Source organism: Sciurus carolinensis, chromosome 7, assembly GCF_902686445.1.
Source record: "Sciurus carolinensis chromosome 7, mSciCar1.2, whole genome shotgun sequence".
Classification (NCBI taxonomy): domain Eukaryota; kingdom Metazoa; phylum Chordata; class Mammalia; order Rodentia; family Sciuridae; genus Sciurus; species Sciurus carolinensis.
In genome coordinates, this window is record NC_062219.1 from 151,754,866 (window position 1) to 151,761,413 (window position 6,548).

Genomic DNA, 6,548 nt, shown 5'->3' on the forward strand with positions numbered 1-6,548 from the left:
ATAAATTCATCAAAGATTTCTTCTCATTTTCAAAATACATATATTTCACATATTTCAACTGGCATTTCCAGAACAGGGCAGAACGATGGCATCTTTCCGGGCCTGAGACCCGGCCAGGTCTTGACATTGCCCAGGAGCTGGGGGCCCTGCACACTTCCTGGGAACAGCCCCAGAGAGAGCCGCGTGCCCATGGCCGCGCTCTGGTCCGAAGGCATGGTGGTGGAGTGGATCGTGGCTCATGAACCGGAGGCACGGTATCATCTCCCTGCTAACTGGTATTTTACGTTGATGTGGGCTAAAACTGGATTTCCATTTAAGTGACGATGACTTTGAGCAGCATGGTGTCATCCGGAAATGGCCTCTGGTTCATAACAAGGAAGGGTCCTGCCACATCAAGAAGGAGGCTGGACAGAAGTCGCATTCGGCTTCCCACACTGACGAGAGGAACAGTGGACATCAATGCCACGTTTCCCAGCGACATGGGTCAAAGGCGGGCTCGCGGCATCGGGGAGGAGGAAAGAAGACACAGTTTTAAAACCATTTCCTTAGGTAACTGATGATTCCAAAGAGAGATTTAAAATTCTTAGAAATGCCACTTGATACTTTAGAACACATGGTTGAGGTCAAGACTGTTTAAGGAGTTGACTGGTCTTCTCAGTTTCTTCTTTGCCACGAGATGGAAATCGATGACCACTCAGTGAAGAACCGATCCTGCATCCCTGAAGGTATTTAGGAACACCATCAAAGGTCTCCGCAGAACACGGAAACTATTCCCAGCACTCAGCACGGTGAGCCTTTTTAAAGCAGTTGCTCTGGCCCCCATGGGAACTCTCCCTCCACTGGCTCTGAACACCACATGGTCATCAACTGGTATCTGATGGACCAGGCTGCTGGGTGGTCTTCCAGGGATGGAACAAGGACTTCTGGGCTCAACCTCAGCTGCCAGAACAACCTGAGAAGCATAGCAAATGCTGCCCCTCCAGAGCCTTTAATTTCAGATCAGTTTTCTCATGCAGAGATTAAGAAGCAACAGAAGCTGATCTGTTTCAAGCCATCCGCGGTCATATCGATCATAGAAACAGAGGCTGACAACTAAGAGCGCCGAAATGCCTGGTCCATGAAGCTACTCGGATGAAATGGCTCACTTCTGTCATGCTCCTGCTAAGGAGCTTGTTCGTGGACTGCTCTGACAGTCTCCATCCCAGACCCTGGGGACCTGGCAGGGAGTCTTCAAGCCCAGCTCTGGCAACATCCTGAAGACTCATGGGACTCTACTTACGGCTCTGTTTGATACCGCTGTTTACTGGTGGTAAGTTCTGCTCCCTCTAATGTTGAAGTCTGAACACTAGAGAAGCAGGCCAAGGCAAGCATATTAAGCAGGTTTTATTAAAAAGTAGTAATAATACAGACTTCTCCCAAGGGCTGATGTTCTAAAGTCCCAAGAAGTGAGCACGCCCTACATCTTTTATAGGCTAAGGTCTCTTGTTCTCCAGTTCTCTCCCCGCTTATCTCTCCTTCCTGCCTACTGACTAGGCCTGGTTTTGCAGGTGAGATGCAAAAAGTGAGAAGCGGAGGGGGCAGGGGGAGGGCCAAAGTGATTCAGGCAGGTAAGGACCCAAGGGGCATTAATTAGAAGCTCCTTGCTTGCAGTCCTTGATAAAGGCAGGCAAATTTGATAATCAATGGGCTCTGGAGATCTTTGACATTCCAATCTCCCAGGGGCAGACTCCAACTTCCAGAGGCAGATGGCTTTCATGGCCTCCATTTCCTCAATTTGACCGATCCCCTATTTCTACACTAAGTGCCTGTCCCCAGTTCTGGCTTCATCTTGACTTCCTCCTCTGCTGGTCTCCAAAAACTTAGCTACTTAACCAAGACTCCAGAGCAGGAAAGAGCATGGCATTTTCTCCAGGACCTTCTACATAGCTTGATATCCAGCTACAACCCCCTTCATAAGCCAGGATTGTATCTCTAATTATTTCCTTGATGCCAAGATGTGGCATGCACATATTTTTGAGTAAACTGCTCATTGCCGCACCGGCTTTCAAGGGGAATGGTGAAACGCCTTAACCTGGAGAGGGGGACAGCCAGGCCTCCATCCCGACTCATTCACAGGCCCTGTCCCAGGCTTGTCAATCAGAGGCTGTGCTTCTCATCACAGGTGCACTGGCCACTGGCACCTGACCTTTCACACTGTGATTACAAAGCCCCACGGCTCTGTGCATGTGGAGCCCACTGAGCTCTCGGCCTCCACGCTCCTGCTTGCCACGACAGAGGCAGAGGGCGTGAACCGGCAGCTTCCAGGACTCGCCCCAGATGTGTCCCTAGTGCAGGACTACTTGTAGGTGATTCTCCTGGGATCCTCGCATCAGGGTCACCACACGGATCTCAGGGTCGGATCTACCTGGAGAAGCACGGGCCACCTGTGGGGCGATGGGAGCACTCCACGGCAGCAGAGGTTTAGGTCTGCAGCAAGGCTTCTGCATTTGCTCAATAAGCCCACGAGGTCCCCCCGCCTCCTCACCCACTGCGTGGCCTGCTTCACCCTCCCCCACCCTCTTCCCGTCCGCCTTTCCCTACTGAGGGATGGCCTTCCTCTTTGTGGCACAGGAAGCTCCGTGAAGGCAGAGGCTGTTGTCTCACCTTCACCACCGCATCCTGGGCGCTGAGACCAGTGACTGACATATCGCAAACGTTTGTTGAATGAATAAATGTCAATTCATTCTGCCCAAATCTCACACTTGAGAATGGCAGAGTGCTTTCTCTCGCTGCTTAAACTCTTGCTTAGTGATTTTTCCCTTGTATTTGTATTCAGTAGGAAGTAGCCTGAGGTTTATTAAATCAACTTTGTGAAAACAATGAAAGAATCCTAGGAATTCTTGTTGATTACTCACTCTTTTTCCCTTTCTGATATTGAAAGTCACATTTTATTATCTTCTTTTTCCCGAGATCCCTCCTTCAGGGACTTTTCTAGACTGATCAGAGCCACCTAGCTGCCTGGGGATGCCCTCACCCTGAGGAACGTGTGCTGTGTGGTGAGGGCCTTGCCCAAAGTGGGTTCGGATGATGGAGCTCTCTGCCGCGGCTCTGTTGGTGGCATAATCAAGTGTCCCGTGGGTTTGCATTCATGTGGAGCACACAGGGGCGGGAAGCCTGGGCTGTGTGCACAGAGATGTAAATAGGAAATGTTTAATTTCGTTTTGAGGGCCCAAACGCTTATTTGAAGTTAACCACAATTGAGAGGATTTCTTCATAATCTACAAAAGCCTTTTTAAAAATCCCAATTATGCACACTTTTTAAGAAGTGCCAAATGGTGATTATTTGAAGGGAACTCGGAAGGAACCAAACCTCCGGAAAGGACACATCTTTCCCTAAGCCAAAACTGACTGCACATGCACCTCTTTAGTTTTAATTACAAAAAAGGGGCACTTTCTTCTTATCCATAAATATGAGGCGTTCTGATGTTGGTTTTTCCTTCCTTTTTTTTTTTTTTTGACACTGAGAATAAAAAATAACTTTGACTTAAGAAAGTCAGGGAGCCACGGCAACCTTAACTCTGCTGCTAATTAATGCCCTCAGAAGGCCTAGCAGGATCACTCTGCTGCTTTCATCTCCACATGATGAGTAGCTTCAAATAGCCTCCCGCCTTCCACTGCCAGTTGGATGTCATCTGCAAACCGAGTAACCGCAGCAACTGCTCCCACAGAGACGCCACTGCCTCCTCCCCCAGAGTAGGAGCTGCGGACGTGGACAATCCGCAGCCATGTGATCCTCTACCACCAGGTTCCCCAAAGCTGTCGCGAGGCCCATTAGTGGGAGAGGAGCACTGGACTATTTTCCTACCTTGCCAGAGAGCAAGGAACCGCTTTACCTAAATGCCTCCCATATCAATGTCGAGCTCGTCTTTATTTCCACACACACAGTCGCAAAAATTCTTCACACTGTCTTTTTAAAATCAAAGCAACATGCTCTGGACGCCTCCATCGTGAATATCAGCCTTGTCTGAAATGTTTCAAGGCGAACTGGAGTTTAGGTTGAACTGCATTCTACTGTGCTTTCTTTCTTTCCAAACCCCAAATTTGGGTTTATGATGGTTTTAGAAGGAACTAAAGGGATGATAGGACTTTGCAGTGAGACTCCTCGAAGAGGACAAGTCTCAGCATGCATGGCATGGTCACCTACCGGTGGCTTTCTTGCTGAATGTCACCAGAGGACACACAGAACTTTGTGTAGGTACAGGAATGCCTCTTGTCTTGCCTCATGCATTTACACAATCATGTCTTCTGAAAGCAATTACCTCAAAGTGTTTGTTTCCTAAGTTGCTACTGAAAATCAGCTTATCCTATAAATGGCATGACTTTGCGTTTAGCAGATGTATGAGATAAGCCTGTTTTGTTTTATGACTTAACAGTAGATTGCATTGCCTTGTTTCCCATATTATAAAAGATAGAGGAAATGCTATCAATACACATGGAAATATTTCCAAATGAATTGTGAGCTATTTCTTTGGAAATGAAAAGGAAACGTTGAATATTTCTACCACTTCTTCAGTCAGTACTAAAGTGACTAATTTGAGCAATTAAAAAATATTTATCCTACTGTAATTCGAAGTAGGATTAGGGGAAAAATCATTGATGTAATCATTAAATTTTAACATGAATCAAGAAACAGAACCTGTGGTGGTAAATAACAGATTTTTAAGCCACATTTTAATGGCTATTAAATAAATGATCAGTATTGGGGAAAATACCTTAATGAAGCTTTCCCCCTCTTCTCTCACAAGCTAAATTGTTTGCTATGTCTGAGAGAAGTACCATTGTACTTGTTAGATAATTTACAGTAAACACACATCCTCTTAATCACATCACAGAAGCTTAAATAGATTTGTAAAACCATTAAAAAATCAATACTTAGCTTTTAGGTGATGAATTAATTAATACAGTGTGAATGCTTGCAGTTGGCATTACCCAGCATGCTCTGCGCCCCTCATAACATCACTGTCACGGGAAACCTGCCCTAAGTACCGTGCGCCGCAGGTTGGGAGGCCCTGGTAAAAAGCCTCACTCCCTGCTTCCCAGGGCAAGTTCCAGTGGCAGTTGCTTTCTGGTAAGAAATATGATGCAGTTATTTTTCAGCAACATAGAGTGATGGAAGAAAGCCATATTATTGGTAAATAAAAGAGAAAAGATAATCCGAGGTGTCCCAGCTCTTCCAAGGTGGTTGGATAAAAGGTCATGATTCATACAACATCGTGAATGAGCTTGTGAAGAGCTGTAAATACAGGGGAAGAAATTTTTATTATTTTCCTTCATCAATTCTATAAAAAGTCTTTTTCGATGAAACAGAAAATATCTTTTCTGATTTTGTTTGGGTTACTTTATCCCATCGCTCTTCCTGTGTTTCCTTCCACGTTAAAACATGTCCTCATAACCACCTCTGTGGGTGAGTGCATGGGATGCTGGCCCCTGCCTGCCAGTCACCTCTTGCTGATAGTAGCATAAAGTGGACCACGGCAAAGATTGAGGGGTAATTAACATGGACGTCTAGGTTTTGAGGTGGACAAAACTCAAAATTTGGGGGTGATCTTTTAGAGACAGAACACCAGTTTAGAATAAGAAAGTCAACACGAAGCTTCTACTTCAGACGAGGCTTTGAACCAGACCTGGGCTCTCGAGGGAGGATCACCAGCATGGTCAGGACAAGGACTCGGAACAAGAAGGTCTGTGGGAAGTGCTGGGAAGCCACTGTAGCAGCTCGGGCTTGCGGGGAAATCTCCGAACTGTCTCATTTTCAGTTTAATTTGCTTTCCACTCATGACTGATTTGAACACTGTTGTATGTGCTTACGTTTTCATTTTCCTGTCTTTTTTGTTAAAGCATCTGTTATGATCATTTCCCCCCTCTTTCGCAGGATTGGACGTCTTCTTTCATTACGAGCTTTAAGTGTGCTGTGCACAGTAGGATGCATGTCCTTTGTCGGATGTGTGATTTGCAGGTAGCTTCTCACAGTTGGGTTGGCCCACACTCCCAGAAGCATCTCTAAGGAGTGGGGGCTGTTAACGCTGAGAAAATCTAGTTTATATGTTTTCTTTCCTTCATTGGTGTGCTATTCCACGATCACAGCTACGGACGCGTTCCTTACGCCAAGATCAAGAACTTTCTCCTGTTCCTGTGGAAATGTTACATTTTATGTTTTATACTGAGGCCGATGATCTGTGTTGAATTTTGTATGTGGGTCAAAAAAATGGTTTAAAATAATTTCACTCTCTCCCTGCCTCTCTCCTTTTCTTTCCATTCCTGCTGCCTTCCTTTTAAAAATAGTTATTATACCAGTTATTCTACCACAGTATATTGAAAAGACTTCTTTGTTATCTTCACTTTGTTATTTTTTACCTCTGTCAATACTCAATGATCTCTAGGGTTTTTATATCATAATAATCCCACTAAGTTCCTTCTACATGGGTGGGCCTGTTTCTTTTCACTGTCTATACAGACCTGCATACTAAACTGTATTTATGTTACAGAATTAAACTAAAACTCACACATAG